At 43.6% G+C, this 17,000-nt stretch overlaps 1 protein-coding gene and 1 long non-coding RNA gene across 3 annotated transcripts in view; one reads left to right on the top strand and one right to left on the bottom strand.

Annotated features, from left to right (window-relative positions):
* The window catches only part of CIPC (CLOCK interacting pacemaker), an 86,795-nt gene extending 71,571 nt beyond the window's left edge, over window positions 1-15,224 (bottom strand). The window contains exon 1 of one of the 2 annotated variants that reach the window (XM_078659949.1): window positions 15,064-15,224. The gene's annotated coding sequence lies outside the window, so the exon portion shown is untranslated. Of the gene's footprint in view, window positions 1-14,843; window positions 14,976-15,063 lie in introns of those variants that run through there. The other variant, XM_078659950.1, reaches the window with a different exon arrangement.
* Window positions 15,225-15,305: 81 nt separating this feature from the next.
* LOC144782715 (uncharacterized) overlaps window positions 15,306-17,000 on the top strand; it is a 319,661-nt gene continuing 317,966 nt past the window's right edge. Inside the window, exon 1 of the long non-coding RNA XR_013601219.1 lies at window positions 15,306-15,429. This is a non-coding gene — a long non-coding RNA (uncharacterized LOC144782715). The remainder of the gene's footprint in view (window positions 15,430-17,000) is intronic.

Below are 17,000 nucleotides of genomic sequence, written 5' to 3'. Positions count from 1 at the left end.
CAGAGCGATGATATACACCCTGAGATATTCTCTCTAGTACCATGTGCCAGAAAAATTCCTTCTCTTTTAACGCCTACTGTGTATAAATTGTTATCCTGAAACCAGACCCATGATGTGAATATGTTTCGAGTATTTAAAAGTAATATGTCGAAGAATCTCGAATAACCACTGTATACAAGAATATCTTTTTAAATTAAATTTTTCTTCATTCACAGTGCTCTTGTCCCTGCTCCCCATGGCCCTCCTCGCCCTGATGAAGGTGCAGCCTAAATAGGCCTCGCATCGAAACGCGCGTTGGCGTGACCCGTATGGATGGCACCTATGCAACTCCTGTTCTACCATCTCATGTACTCTATGTTGCCTCCATATTACCATCTCAGTCCTAGCAGCCATTGTTAAATCTGCTCTGCAGGCTACCATGCTTACTTATAACTGTTTGTGTGTGAATGTATAAAAAAGTGTATTGACTGAGGTTGTGAGTGAGAATATTTGCAGTGGATGACTGTGGGAGTGAGCAGGACCTGTATAGATGTATGTCATTGTAAATATTGTATAGCACTATATATCTTAGATTCTAAATGAACTGGCATTTTATATGTTTTTCCTATTCCCGATTTTGAATTGTCTACATCAAATTCAGCCTAATTAATGATCAATAAAATATATATATATTTCTCTTCAAAAGTTGTATGTCTATCTGTGCTCGCTCTGATATGTAACATCTCGTCACCCTTGTTTAAATGTAAGGATCCCCCGGTGGGACCTCCAAACTGACCATGGCAGGGTTTTTCTGTTCTATTCAGCATGAATGTATTAGCGTATGTGGGCGCCCCCGTAAAACCCATTGACGTGCCCGTCTTCTGAAGGTAAAAGCGATTCTGCCACTGAAAATACCCATGATATAGGCAAAAGTGAAGTAATTCCATCAAAAACAGATTATGACTCTCCTCATAATCATGCCTCAAGAGCATTCATTCTGCTGCCTCTAATCCTTCTACATGAGGAATGGATGTGTACAATGCTGATACATCCACTGTACATAACCATAATTCATCACTAGCGGAAAATGTAATTCCCTGCAGTTTCTTAAGACAATCAGTGGTGTCCTGTACAAAAGGTGGACCATTGTTGCACCAACGATTGCATAAAATGATCAAGGTATTTACCAAGAGGCTCATGAAGTGAACCGCAACCTGCCACAATGGGGCGGAATGGTGGATCTTTTGGGTCTTTGTGCATTTTAGGCAACATGTATATATTGGGTCGCCTGGGATGTTCAGTGGTAAGATATCTCTTGGTCTGTTCATCTATCCAGCCCAAGTCAATGGCTTTTGTCAAAATAAGTGTTAAAATCCTTCAATCCATCAAATTCACATACACTATCAGTCCTGAGCAAATCAAATATCTTGATATATTGATATCAAGAAGTGGAGATACTTTAGTCACAAATGTGTTCAAGAAACCGACTGACAGGAATAATGCCTTGCATTTTGATAGTTTTCATCCGCATTCTTTGAAAAAACATTTGCCATTGTCTCAGTTTATTAGAGCTAGAAGGATTTTTTCTGATGAATGTCAGGGATTACAGGTAATTGAGAACATGCGTCAAGACTATGTACAAAGGGGTTATCCTAATAATGTATTAAACAATGCTAAAGAGAGAGCTTGTATTATGCAAAGGTCGAAATTGCTTGAGAAAGTACCCAAAGCATCAGCAAAGAGAGAAGTATGTGTATTGATATTCTCTACTGTAGCAACTGCAATAAAAAAATGTATTTTGAAACGGTGGGTATTGATAGAACAAGAGCCTGATTTTACACAAGTATTCACGGATAAACCTTTGTTTGCACATTCCAGATCTAAGAATCTGAAAGAGATACTTAAACAAGGCAAACAGGCTACGATTGATTTGGGACAAAAGGGGATGATGAAGTGTCATAATTGTGGTCATTGTGGGAATGTTTTAGTAGGAAACAAGTTTACACATCCACACACAGGCAAAGATATAATGTTGAAACACACCTCCGATTGTAACTCGGAGATGCTGGTGTATGCAATCAAATGCCCATGTGGGCTTGTATATGTTGGGCGGACAACGAGAAAAGTAAAGGTTCGCATGACAGAACATAAAAGTATGATAAGAACTGCTAAGATGAAATTCTGTCTGGCTGTGCATTGGAAAGAACATGGTCATACTATGCCACAGTTGAAATTTACAGTATTGGAGAGAGTGTTGGAATCAAGACATGTTGACGTTACCCGTTCATTGTCACAAAGAGAAACTTATTGGATACGGGCACTGAGAACACTCATACCCTATGGGCTCAATGATAAGATTGAGATGTCATGTTTTTTATAATCTGTCACTTGTATGAAGCACATTGTTATGTTTTCTACTGTAATTGCATTGATACATTTACAAATGCGGTTTTTCAAGCTCACAAAATATCTAGGTGAACACACATGAGTTTAGGTGAGCATTTAGTTCATATCAGCATTATTAGACATATTCGAGTTGGATCCTTGATCATCAATGGTTTATATCTAGAATAACATTTGCTTGAACTAACACACTTACTTGGGTATTATTATTATTATTATACGTAGGTGAGAGGGGTAGTTTAATATCATTATTTATTAGGTATTATTATGTGGTTTCGTTTCCATATTTGGTTTTGTTTCTATTATTTCGTTTATTTTAGGTTCACATATCCGAATACTGACTATAGTGATATGGAGGTGGCCATTTTGAAGCAGTAAGATTCGGAACATTGAGTCCGTCATTGGTTTTCATTGTTGAGCTAGTGAAATAGTAGGGGGACTAAGTAGGCAGCGCGTACACGTTTTTCGTGTTTCGAGCAAGCGCGTAAGGAGGAAGTGGTGAGGAGAACACCGAGAGGAGGAAGATTGGATCTTTGGTTTTAGAATCACGGTAGGTTTATGACATAGATGTACACGGAGCACCACAAGTATTTTTGATTGATAAGCATAGTATAGGTAGTTTACTTGGTTTCCCGTTTTTGCTTTTTATAGAGGCTCAACACTACACGTTTTACACAGAGATACGGCGGTCACACAGGAGGGCTCGAACTCAGTTTGTGAGGTAAGAGTGAAATAGTTAGTTGAAGATGGATATGATTTATTTCTAAGAGATTTATTCCTAGAGGTTTGTTTTCAATTTTGATTTTAATTTTTGGCTCTCTCACACAGAGTGATTTGAAGGTGTCTGAAACACGTGTGTTTCGGACATTATTTGTATAAAGGCAAGGTAGGGAGTGCATTTGTGGTTTAAGCATGATATAATCATTGGGAGTTAAGGTACACACACAGTTCAGTGTATTCACTAGGCACATGTGGAGATTTTTGTTATGGTGTTTTGTGAGCATGACAAACACTTATTCACTAGCATGATGTAACCGGTTTGGTTTATCTCTTGTTTCATTGTACACTAGTTAATTTCTTCAAATGAACGACTTATTAGTCATAGATTATATTTGTTATTTGCAGTTATTCCCCTGATGAAGGTTGATACCGAAATGCATTGGGTGTTGCCAGGGATATTGCCAATATTATCACGCAAGAACTGTTCCTAATTTTTGGACATCGTGAATTAAGAAGAATAAAAGACAAAGATACAATGCGAAATGTCTCAGGTTTATGAATGACTATGACGTTGGATTTTTTCTAGTGTGTATACACAGATAAATGTTACATTCTTTTGGATTATTCATGAATATTTTTTGAAAACGCTTGAAATATTGTATTTTACTAAAAACATAGAGCACCTGAGGGGCTAGTGAACAGTGCGTCCCATTATACAGTTTCTGTTGTTTTTGATTTATCCCTAGATGGCTCCATCTGATATATTCCTACCTGCGGCGTAGGCAGACACGCATTTCATGCCTGCAAGAAATGCACGAGTGCCACAGAACTTCAAATACTGCAGAGTAGAAGGAGAGGCCACATTTTTGGTACCGCTTACTCCGGAAACACTAGTTGAGTACTCGTCGGGGTGGCTCCAGGAGTACTGCAAACATTACAACCACAAATCTGCCTTCAGGATCCACCACTCTGTGGGTCAGAGGGGACACTAAATGGGGCTCAGATCGCCCTGCTGGCACTTTATGCACCTAACAATAATCCACAACAGTTTTGGCAAGCCTCACCCCCAAGATAATACACAGCTTGACAGCACCTAGTATACAGTGGAGGAGATTTCAATACTGTTCACTTTATCACCTTGGACAGATCATTACCTCCCCTGCAAGGAGGATCGACGTCCAGAAAAGGAATGCCCTAAAGAACTGGCTTACAACTGGGCAACTGATTGAGATGTGGTGCTCCATGTATCCCAGTACAAGAGAGTATATGTTCTTCTCCCCAGTCCACCATTTACATACCAGACAGACTTGCTATTGTGCAACTCCCACATGGCATCCCAGATCGCAGTCACCGAGTACCAGGGCCAAACACTTTCTGAACACAACCCCCATCAAAATGACAATACAGTGGGGCAGATGGAAAGCGTTGATACCCACCTGGAAAGTGTACAGTCCAGCACTACAAGACATGGATTTTAGAGACACCTTGGGCACACACATCACCAATTGACAATGAGGAGACTGCCACTGTGGCAAGGGTTCAGTGGGATGCTTTTAAAAGTAGTCACACAGGGTCTGTGCATCAGAACCCCATATCAGGTAAAACATGTACTGCAAACTCAGATACTAAAACAAGCCATATGGGAGGTAGAGAAGGGCAGGAACTGACACAGGGAAAAACAATGAGGTGACCCCCTCCCTCTCAAAAGGGAACAAAGGGCAGTGGTTGCTTGAGTCGAGAAGTTAGACTATGCGGAATGCCTGGCTAGGCAACATGCAGAAGAGGATAGAGCTGGATGAGTACTGGCATGGCGCCTGAGGTTTTCGGTACCCAGAGCCCCCTTGAATGCTATTCGATCCCTGGGGGCCTTGTGTTGAACACACAGGTCAATATTAACAGTGTCTTCTTTGATCACTACACTTTGTTCTATAACGCGGAGGTGGAGTGTGAGGACAACTCACTATGGGAGTACTTGGACAGATTGCCGATCTCCCACCTTGACCTTCTACAGCACCATACCGTAGATGGGGTGCTGTCTGTGGAGAAAATCACGATTGACCAAAAAGCATGAAACAAAACGTGTGGGATAGATGGACTTCCAGCAGAGTTCTAGTCCACCTCACCCCATAATGAGGGTGTCCTCCGAGCAGCCTTTGGGGAAGCAATGACAGTAATCCTACCCAAGCTGGTGAAGACCCAATTGGAGATGCGCTTCTATAGACAGCTATACCTCCTAAATACGGATTACTGATTGGGGTGTGGAATTCCTATAAACACCCAGGACATATTGTTTGGGGGTCAAGGACAAAAGGTTTTTATGTTTATTTTATACACTGGACAATTAGGCCCAACCCCTTGCGGTACAAACCATTTGGCTGCCAGTTTACAGTAACACATTATGGATGAGGGAATTGTCTGCTGCTAAGGTAGTATTTGTACCCCTATGTTAATGCTATTCAAACTTGTATTCATGGTTCATTAATACAAAGCCTTTATTATTAGGGTGAGCACTCACAGAAAATGTTGTAAGCTCAGTTTGTACTACTGACAGTGGTTCCAGTATAAAAATATGTACACATTTGCAAAGTTCAACAAAATGAAGCTACATATGATGCTCTCGGATAAGATGCAAATATCTGCAGAAGCTTGAAAGCAAGATTGATGATTCTTTGCTTTCAAAATAAAATATTCACAAACTAATGCAAAAAAATGACTGAAATTTTTAGGTACCAGTTCCTTAAAGCATCAGTTAGTAAAATGTGTTGATACATGCTAGTATTTCTCAAAAAAATATTCATAATGGGAAATCAGTATAATCAGTTTCAACTGGATTATAGGAAACATGAAAATAACTAAGCGTTGGCAAAGCCAATAAATCTGGCATTGGTGGCCAGCCTTTTGGTTTTGTCAATGGTTGTCTTGTTTTGACATGGATTTTGTAAAACGTTATTATTGTAGGAGCTGCTGGGCCCTTGCCATTATAGAACAAAAGATTGCGTGCTGATATGCTTCTTGCGAAAGCGCTGAATACTGCCACAGTGAAGCCAGCCAATAGAGAAAGAGATACACTTTTAATAAAAACAAAAGATCTTGGTTAGCACCAGACCTAATTAAATTACCAATTCTTAATGAAAATCACAAAGGTGCATCCACGGTATGTGTTCTTGCATAAGTGCAATTTACATTCTTTCATGAATTCACACAAATTTACACAAGTAGGCCTGGATATCATACTCCTAGAAAATATTTATTTTAGCACGAGCAAATATTCATGTTTAGATTTGCTCAAGCAAAAATCTGTTGACCGTTTACAAGTTCACTTTCCCTCCTACCACTTTTTTTCCAACTCTAGAAGAAGTTTTACTTCTTCCCTTGTCAAGTAGTAAATTTCCAACCTTTCTCAGTATGGGAGAAGATTCGATTAGAGCTGCTGAGAACCCCAAAACATGCAAATTAGTAGGTTTGAACAAACTCAAAAGAGCGTTACTACTCTGGAACTATTGCTTACCGCTACATCAAATCCCAGTATGCAGATCTGCGGAAATTGGGCAAAATAAGGGAATTGCTACTATTGAGACCTTACTATAGTATGAGCCCTGGCATAATCAGAGAGGCTATTATCAGTGCTCTTATGTAATGAGATTGCGTCGATGATATGGCACCAAATGGGACAAGTGGGATTTTGTTACAGGACAAGTAGATTTAAGAAGCAACATGTCCCATTAACAAGTAGATATTTTTATTAAATTCACAACCATGCTTCTACAGATATTTGCATCTTATCAGAGAGCATTCTGGAAGCATTACACGTAGCCTCATATTGTTAAACTTGGCAAAAGTGTGCACATTTTTATACTGGAACCACTGTAAGTAGAGCAAAACGAGCTAACAACATTTCCTGCGGGTGCTCACCTTAATAATAAAGGCTCTGTATTATTGAACCATAAATATAATTTTGAATAGCATTAACATAGGGACACACACATTACCGTAGCAGTAGACAATTCCCTTCTCTGATCCATAATGTTTCACTGTAAACAGGCAGCCGAATGGTTTGTGCTGCAGGGTGTTGGTACTACTTGTACCATGGAACAAAATAAAAATAAAAACCTTTAGTCGTTAGCCCCAAACAATATGTCCTGGGCGTTGGGCTATAAGAATTCCACACCCCTGGAAGAGCGTCAATACTGGTCGCACAACTGAACTCAATACAACTATTTTGGGGACCAGAGCGTATGGAACCCTAACTTTCCCAGCCCTGCAAACCCTAATTAACTATGGGAATGCCAGACGGGCTATCATGGTGCGGTATAAAGCACTACTAGACGCCCACAATACAAATTTCCCCACTCTTAAGGACAAATGGGCAGACACAGGCTTTCAAATCAACAATGGGCCTCAGCACAAGCACATATACGCAATGTATCCAGAAAAGCCAGAATGAATTTAACATGGGACGAGGTGAGTCTGTTGCGATGGAGGGGGGGGGGGGGGGGGAGGTGGGGGGGGAGTTTATGCCACTGTATACTCTGCCTTTGCCCGGAGGGGTGTTGATATGGGTACGTCCAGGGGTCCCCTTCGCAGTGACCTACACCTGAGTGGATACAGATGGTCAGTGTGTGCTGGTGGCAGGACGACTGCTGGGGCAGGAGCTAACACTTTGTTGCTGCTACGCTCCCAATCAGAGCCAATTGACATACTTGATATCCATTTCTGCGCATATAGCGGTGGGGCAGTTGGTGGTGTGAGATGTTAACTGTGTAGCGGATGTACAACTGGACCATTCTCGCCCAACCCTGGTGGGAGCACGGACGCACAGGACAGCAGCGGGATTGCAGGGGTGGATGGCCCATTGGGATTTATATGGCACCTGCAACACAGTGTGAACAGGGAATACTCTTATTACTTGCACTTGCACCACCTCCACATGAGAATTGATGCATTTTGGTGCTCACAAACCATTGGCTCTCTCATCCACTCTACCGAATACCTGGGAATACTCAGACCACAGCCCTTTGCTGCTGACTCTCCACCCCCAAAGGCATAGACCCCAGATACCTCCATGGCAACTCGGCCCTGTGGCCTTGGAGGGTGTGCAGTTTGCAGAGTCGTTGCACACTGTAGTAGAGTAGTAGACGCATATTTTACCGAGAATGTGGACACCGCATCTACGGCCTTAGGTGAGTGGGAGGCTTTTTAGGGAATGGTGCGGGGGCACTGCATGGGGAAAACCGCTGGAATACAGAGGTTACTTCATAACGAGCTCACAGAGATTGAGGGGGAATTGCGGACCCTGGATAATATGCAGGGGCTGGATCCCCGAGCCCAGGATCAATTATTGGCTAAGTGGAAGCAGCATGATGAGGCTTTGGAAAGGCTCAGATCACCCGATTACAGAGCATATATGGACAAAGTGCAGAGCGAGGAAGGGAAAAAGGGCGGTTGTTGGCGTGGCTCATTAGGCCTGAATCTAGGGGATCTCATATTACCCGGATCAATGTTGTGGAGGATTAAACTGAGTACGACCCGGATAAGATAAACAGTGCCTTTCAAACATACTATGAAACACTGTACATGGCACCGCCGGCACTCTCGCGGGAGGAGATTGCCACCTTCTTGTCCCCCTTGGCCCTGATGGAGGTTGAGGAAGACACTGTGGAAGAACTGGGGAGCGCGATCACTCTTCAGGAGGTCAGGGGAGCCATAGCTCTGCTGGCTGTAGGCAAAACACCTGGCCCAGATGGCCCGTCTGCTGAGTTTTATGCGGAATATGTAATCGAGTTGGCCCCTCGCCTGGTAACCATGTATAATGAAGCCCTTCGTTTGGGACACTTGCCGCCCTCTACACGATCCGCAACTGTAATACACTCCACAAGACCGAGCGCTTAGAAGCCGGAGTGGGGGACTATAGACCTCTGTCTATGCTCAACACCAACTTGAAGTTACTTAGTAAAATACTGGCACTCTGACGGCTCCCCTACATGAAAAATCTGATTCACCTAGAGCAGAACGGGTTTGTCCCCTCACGTACCACGTCATATAATCTACGTCGGTTGTATTTGGTTCTGTACCAATCTGAGGCGAAAAACCGGACCCGATCTGCGCTTCTCTCGGTGACCTGGAAAAAGCATTCGATACGGTCAATTGGGACTATCTAATGGAGGTAATTCGGAAGATGGGACTGGGTGTGGGTTGCAGAAGTGGGTCCAGCTGTTATTTACATCCCGAACGGCGATGGGTCAAGATGGGCAGCACCATTTCCCCAGAGTACGTAATAACCCGCGGGACCAGACAGGGATGCCCCTTGTCCCCGCTATTTAAATTGGCAGTGGAGCCGTTGGCTGCACTTTTTCGTACAGGAGGCGAGGGGCTGGGGATACTGTTGAACAGGACAACATATATAATTTCTCTGCATGCCGATGATCTGTTGATCTACCTTAATGACGCTGCTAAGGGGGGCGGACTCCGCTTTTGCAGTACTGGAGGGGTTTGGTAGCCTGTCCGGCTTATAGGTGAACCGCCACAAGACATACTTATTCCCGGATCTTCCACTAGATCGGAGGATCTTCCGGACGAGCACAACTGGACGCCAGACTCCTTTCGGTATTTGTGTATTCAGATCATTCACTCCCTGGAGGATATGAGGGAGGGTAACCATGGGAGGATGGTAAGTTCATTGCAGTCTTGTGTGGCCTTTTGGAGCTCGTTGTGGTGACCCTTGATGGCCAGAATTTCCTTGAAGAAGGTGCTCATGCTGCCTCGCTTGTTATAATTATTCGCCAATTTACCGGTTATGATGCCTGCAGGATGATTTAAGCCACTGGACGCACTAGTGTGTGACCTTATATGGGCAGATGGGAGACGCAGAGTATCGCTGCGGACACTGCAGCGTCCTATGAGAGAGGGAGGTCTGGGAGTGCCAGATTTTGAATTTTATCAACTGGTTGCACAATTGCAGTGGCTGGCGCAGTGGTTGGAAGGGGTAAATCAGGAAGGAACATACTTAGTAGAGCCAGGACAACACCCATGAATATTATTGGCCAAATTGCTGAACCGGGGCACAAAAGGGCCCTATGCATTGACTTTGTAAACCACAGCCTTACAGTACTAGGGAAGATTTATGGTTCAGTTACTGGCAGGCCCGAGATACACACTGGCGCGGCCACTGATAGGGCTGTCCCATGGAGAGCCCCAGGCGAGTCTGGGAACATAGCAGTTGTCCGCATGGACAGCTGGAGGGATCGATACGAGCGAGGACTGTTTCCAGGACCAATGCTTGCTTCCCTCTGTGGAGGGCTATGGAGTCCTACCTGGCCAGTTCCTCTTGTATGAGATGCTGCTGAGGGCGTTTGAGCGACTGGGGGGTGCAGGGCAAGACAAACCGATGACACATGGGGTTCTCCATTCCGTACTTAAGCTGGGCACAGCCGGGCATCAAATTAAGTTGTTCTACGCATCGCTCCTGGAGGCATCTCTGTCCCAGTTGTTAGATTTCGGAGGAAATAGGAGAGATTTCTCAATAAGACGCTCACTGATGCAGAATGGAAGCGTGTTTTAGAGTCTCCCAAGATGAACTCCTGCAGTTCTCGCCTCAAATACTTACAATTTAACTATGCCCATATGACATATATGGCCCCGCACCACATACAGGCTGCATTTGGAGGCGAGCCCAAGGAATGCCCAAAGTCTCGGCAATTGGATGAGGACTTCCTCTACAAGACGTGGAACTGAATAACATTACAACAGTTTTGGGAGGCAGTGGTGATTAAACTTAATGACATATTGGGCCTGTGTTGGCCCGCTCAGTGGAGGTTTGTCTCTTGGGGCTATATCCCCGACCACCTAAGCGCAAAGTCGGGAGCAGTTTTATTGATCTGTCCCTGGCCATGAGGCGAATTGCGATTTCATGGAAATCAGCCATGGGGCCACAGATTTGGGCTTGGGCCCTGGAGGTGCCACGCTGGGTGTCGGCGGAGGGCAGGGCTCTGCACAGGGAGGAACTGAAGGGATTGCGTAAGCCCCACATCGCCGAAGCTTGGAGTGAGATCCTATTCAACAGAGAACACCCGAGCTGCCCAAATAGTGAAGAGGGGGGGGCGAGACGGCCCCAGTAAGGGGGAATTAATTACTGAATTGCGCAGGGAGGTGGGCGGGAAGATCGCCGGAGAAGCAACACCAAAACTCCTGGCATATACACGGATTGGCCCGGACTACCGACTGTGCGCGCGCTGCACTCTTCCCCTGTGGCAGCCCTTCCTGGCTCCTTACCCCCCCCCCCCCTAAGGTGTGCTTTTTCCTCAATACCAAAATTCCCCACGGCATTTTGAATCAGTTGTAAGCTGTGGGTAAACCGGTTAGGTAGGCCAAAAAAACAAGACATTACAATAATCCATTCTGGATTAGAAGCGTTTGTACAGGTCCTTCCTAACGGATAATGGTATAAAATGGAGGATCTGCCTAATTATATTTAGGAGGCGGAAACCTGTGGAACAGATAGATTGGACATGTTCTGCAAAAGTCCGATTTTTGCAAATTACTACTGCCAACCTGAAAGCATTAAGCGAGGGGGATAGCAAGGTTTCCAGAAACTCAAGCCATCAGTAGGTGGTCCAATTTGTGGCCCGAGAGAAAACTATTTTTTCAGTTTTGTCCCCATTTAGGGACATGGAGTGAAGGCTCACCCAGCTGGCAACTTCCTGGAGACAATTTCTGAAATTCTTAGCGCCCTCAGCCGATTCCTCATGTAGTCTGACGATCATCGTCTGGGTGTCATTGGTTATTGTTATGCAAAAGTATTTAAAGAGCCATTAAAATATCATTCAAGACATCAAAAAATATTGATTTTATAAAATGTTGAAAATTACAGGAGCAGTGCACAACCCAAATGGCATTATAAGATATTCATAATACCTAAATGGTGCACGGAAAGTCAGTTTCCATCTGTTGGATTCTTTTGTGCTCAATACATGAAAAGCACCTTAAAAATCAAGTTTAGTAAAGACTCCAAATTGTCAGTTTTAAGAAGCAAAGTACATCTATCCTTGTGATCCGATTAAAGACTCTATACAATGCCAAATATATTGATCTTTCTGTTCCAGCTGGTGATGGAGATGGTACAATCAAAACACTTGGACAATTCTCTTGTACAGCTGAAGAATAAATATGCCCAAAAGGAACAACAGTATTAGGTTTGATTGGTTTTGTGCAATCCAAATTCCTTTGCTGTGGAAACGATCAAACTTCAATGTTGGAAAAACTGGAGAAAAAGCATAGGAGTGGAATGGCACTGAATAAGATTGGCAACAATTAAATTGGATGTCTTAACTCATCATGTGATGATTAAAACCATCCTGAAATATAACAAATAACATGACAAATCTGTGACAACAAAGATATCGTTTCAGTAGACAAAGTGACACGCAGATTAGGTCTCTTTCTCCAAGGAATTCCACAAATCAAAAGCGTAGTTGGGAGAGGCAATAATGTCAAAAGAATGTCTGTATTGTCTCCAAATGAGACTTTCTACTTCCGTAGAAACCTTGTAGGTCTTGGTTGAAGATGAAGATTAATCCCGAAGATGCTAGCAAGGCATCAAATTCTCTCTGACATCAAGAAAGAAGAAAGAGCCATACCAGAATATTCAGAAGACTAAAGTAGAAGTTAGAAGCAAAAATAGTAGTAAGAAGGCGAAGAATGATACATCTTCTCCTGAATAAGTGTATTCACATTGTAAACTCTTGGCACAGATGTAACACACTCCCCATGCTCAATCCACTGCAACCCCTGGCCTATTTGTACATTCCCTTTTTGCCTGTCTCTCCTCTGTACAGTCATGTTAGCACATGCCACCACTGGACACTCAATTCTGCCAATCCATCAGACAATAACTGTTGCCACTGTAACACACTATGGACAGGGTCGGACAGGGACATAAAATAGGCCCGGGCATCAAAATAAAAGTGGCCCACATTAGCGAAGGATATAGTGAAAAAAAGTGGAAATATATGGGAAGCAGTAAGCAACGGCCCAAAAGGCCATAAAACTGTCCCAAAACTGCTAAAATCCTGCCCTCACACTGATATGTCAGATCAGCACATCGGGCACTGCCCGACCGCCCTATAAACCAGTCTACCCAGAACATGGCTACACTGGACACCCCTTTTTACTCATAATCTCATTCTTCACTGTTGTCATACGCTATTCAATATCAAGGCTACCCAGGTCTTATTTACCCACATATCAAAGCCTTGCACATTCACTGCACCCCATATCGCCTTAAAGCAGTCACTTTGACACATCGCTCCTACGTACATACTCAAAGTTGGAAGCCTACTCTGCACTTAAAAAAAAAAAAAGTTAAACCATTTTTATAGGCACACTGGTCATACAACAGACATGAGGGGCATTACAGTACAGGAGTATACTCACAACATTTTGTAACACAAATGTTCGATGCCAACATAGCCCTGTGTATCATGACGGTATAACTGCTTTGAAACATTACAAGAACCATAACATTGAGCCGAACCTCTTCTCACATCTCAACTCAGCAAACTTGGTAGTGCCTTTTTACAGTCTTTTGTCCAGTGCACATTACAAGATAGGCAGATTATTTGACACACTTACGATTTGTGACCATTCTTCATACTCTCTGAAGTCCAGGACGCAATATATGCTAAAGTCATGTTTTTTTCAACACCAACTATTGACCAGATCCTTCTTGCATACTCACTGGGTGATACTTGACATACTAATCCAGCGACCAAACTCACGTCAAGCAAATCATTCCATAAGAGTCATTATTACAGGGAGTTTCAGGCACGACCTGAGAAGAAAATAATAGTTGCTGCGAAGAGGGTAAACGAGAAAACGAATAATTAGCGCTAGAAGGCCATCGAAAGGTAGACTGTACGCTATACAAACGCCAAAAACTATGTAATTACGACTGATGGGTTTCAACGCCTACTATTGCGTGGGAGACCTTGCTCGCTATGCCATATCGTATTTGTGTACTCAATGACGAAAATGCCATCGAACCTGTCAAAGCATACGTTGTACTCTGACTGTAACAAACGTTTTTGGCAAACGTACTACTCCCAACAGTCTACTTGTTGCTACAGCTGCAGTAATGCCACTGTCTCAAATGACTGCTGAAACTCCATAGCTACCCTGGGGCATCTATGCCATGTCCGAGTGCTCCAGGCAGCCCGAGGTTTCAGTCAATGACATTATGCATACTGAAATTTTGCAGTACATACTATCCACGTCAAAAGCGAAACTTAAACCCCCCAAATGTAATGGGTGTAAGTTAAAAAGGCAGGACTTCCGAATGCGCCAAGCAGCATTGAGTCATTTGGCAGGTACGCAGACGTCTCAAATAGCGACCTGACAGTTTGCCTCAAACTCCGTGTACAAGGAAAGAAGAACCTTCTAGAACAATACCGTCTGCGATACCTCACACGTCACTTTTTCCTCCTGTAATGCACCGTTTGCTACCTCTTGTATTTTGTTGGTTCACGATTGTCACTTTTGTAATGCACCGTTTGCTACCTCTTGTATTTTGTTGCTCACGATTGTCATTTTTGCGTCATTTAATGTAACGTTTGCTTTTGTATTTTGCTCACTTGTAATGTTCTCATGTATCAGTTCTGTTCCTATTGTGAAGCGCGCTGACACCTTCGGGTAAAGTCCGCGCTATATAAAAACGCATAAATAAATTAAAAATAAATAAATAAATAAACCTCTGCAATCTTCCGACTGTTGTCCGCAACCACTCGTATTCTCGTTGCCTCCCTGCGCACTCTCTTAGCTCAAGCCCACCTAGCACCTACTGCGACCCTTGCTAGGTTTCATCGCCTCGTTATCTTCCTTGCTTTAACACGATCCGTCCACACACACGATCACGCATTTTGCCTCTGTTACACGGTGGTCCCGCATCCCCCATACCTCACCAGCACTTACCTCCAGCATACACCGATCCGTTATCTGAAGCCTGCTGTTCTATGCGACGCTAGGACAACTTCACGTCATGAGTCACGTGCTCCAATCATGTACACGTGAGGAGAAGTATTAGAGGGAGGGGATACCATAGAGAGCAGAACATCGACTGAGAAAAGCTTTCCGACGTAACTTCCGGCTTCCGTAACAGGTGTGATAGGTTGTTTCCGTGGCAACTGGCGCGTGAGGTGGCGTTTTCCGACTCGGCGAATAACACTGAAACGGTGGATGCTTTTGTCTCGCGCCTTTCTTAGGGTATAATTGGAAACGGTACCCGTGCTGATAGGGAGTAACTGTGCTCGGGTAGGCGCGGGTACTCGCCGTCTTGTGGTAAGTGAAAAGAAACAACACAACTTCGATTTCTTCTGAATTCTTCTATATCTTTACCCACGGCACAGAGCGACTCTCTGGACAGACGGTCGACCCGCAACTGCCACTGCGCATCGAACCTTATCTTCAGCGTCCTCCCCCATGTACGTAAACGCTCCACTTACCACATTATACATACAGTACAACACCTCCCCCCTTACACAGTATAAACAAAAGAAAAACACCATCATCACATTCAAAATATATGTACATCCGCAAATACAAATAATTGTTCAAAACTCAGATAATCTAATCTATAACTTCTTCACCAATACTTGTCTCCCCCTCTATATACGAGAGAAAGCTTATAGACAAAAGGAAAAACAAGAAAAACACTATTACCTATAAACGAATACCTAAGAAAATCCTTGAACCTAATAGGAACCCTTCTGACCCGGCCGTTAGGCCCTTCCCTCAAGGAAATAGACCCACAGCGCCTAGGGTCTGACCCCTGAGGTACTACATCCAAACCTCCTTATGTCACGACTTCACCCGCCCCCCCCATCTTGCAGCCAATGTCCCCACTCGTGATCCATTCACCTGTCCTACCTGTGCTTAATAACCGTAGCATGCTCCTGTGTTACTTTCACCGGCTACCGCTTGTTCCACTAACCCTTACCATCTACAAAAGCTGATCCTTTACTGACCCTGCTAACTGACACTGGAATCGAAAATATTGAGTTCTCTTTTTTACCTTAAGAGGTTTCTTAATCATCACCTACTGACACATTTGTCCGCAGGATAATTCTTTATTGTCACATTTTTTCTTCATCAATAACTTCTTCTCTCTCACCGTAGTTGCCACACTATCTTCACTTAACTCCGCACCTACTCTCTTACTCTTCACTACTCCCAACCAAGATGGAAATAAAGTTGTGTGCGCTGTCCTGCCTCTCAGCAGTGTAAAAGGTGCCCCACCTATGGAACAGTGTGGTGACGTGTTATAACTCCACACCTTTCTGCTCAAGAAACTCCTCCACATCCAGTCCTGCTGCATTCGCCGTTTGAATCCCTTCTTGTAACCTTGCTCCGACAAACCTTTCGAACTGGGTGAATATAATGACAATTTAAGTTGCATAATATTTCGTCCCTACATGAATTTGCACATTTTATTGGACACAAAGTGTGTTCCGTTGTTAGTGACTACAGCTGAAGGAGACCCAACCAAAATAACCTTTTTAAAACTGAGTGGTATTATTCGAATTGGGCACTTCCACACATTTGTAATACATCCATTTTGAATGATGATCCATGACCAGAATCAAATACTTAATTTCTGCTGGTAAAATCGCATATGGCCCTGAGAAATCCAATCCAACTTTTTCCCAGGCAGCCTCAGGTAAATGAGTGGGATGCAATGGTGTCTGCACAGTCCTCCAGTATTTATCTGACACCAAGCACTCAGGACAGTTATCTATCCACTTCCTAACCTGAGCATCACCACCGGCCACCAATAGTGCTGTTTCACTTTCATGTTAGTCTTAGTAACCCCCATGTGTCCCTGATGTGCCACCCTTATGATAGATTCCCGT

The sequence above is a fragment of the Lissotriton helveticus genome, chromosome 9 (assembly GCF_964261635.1).
Source record: "Lissotriton helveticus chromosome 9, aLisHel1.1, whole genome shotgun sequence".
Classification (NCBI taxonomy): domain Eukaryota; kingdom Metazoa; phylum Chordata; class Amphibia; order Caudata; family Salamandridae; genus Lissotriton; species Lissotriton helveticus.
Note: the sequence above shows the minus strand (reverse complement) of the source record. Positions and strands in the feature narration are given on the sequence as shown.